Source organism: Triticum dicoccoides, chromosome 3A (assembly GCF_002162155.2).
Source record: "Triticum dicoccoides isolate Atlit2015 ecotype Zavitan chromosome 3A, WEW_v2.0, whole genome shotgun sequence".
NCBI classification, from domain to species: Eukaryota; Viridiplantae; Streptophyta; class Magnoliopsida; order Poales; family Poaceae; genus Triticum; species Triticum dicoccoides.
In genome coordinates, this window is record NC_041384.1 from 710650896 (window position 1) to 710651298 (window position 403).

Sequence of the window (403 nt, forward strand, 5' to 3'; positions counted from 1 at the left end):
GGGACTAAAGGTCCCCCCCCTTTAGTACCAGTTCCGCACGAACCGGTGCTAAAGGGCAACCACGTGGCACGAGCCAGCTCCGGGGGCAAGGAGCCCTTTAGTACCGGTTGGTGACACCAACCACTAGTAGAAAAAGGGTCAAACGTGAAGCACATTAGTGCCGGCTTGAATTTGAGCCGGCACTAATTGTACCATTAGTGCCGGTTTGAACGGCTATGCATTAATGCCGGTTCGTGTTGAACCTTTAGTACCGGTTCGTGCCACGAACCAGCACTAAAGGGGTGATGGCAGGCTGGCGTCAGGCCGGTGCCCCACGATCCTTTAGTACCGGTTTGTGACACGAACCGGTACTAAAGGGGTCTGACCTATAGTACCGGTTTGTGACACAAACCGGCACTATAGG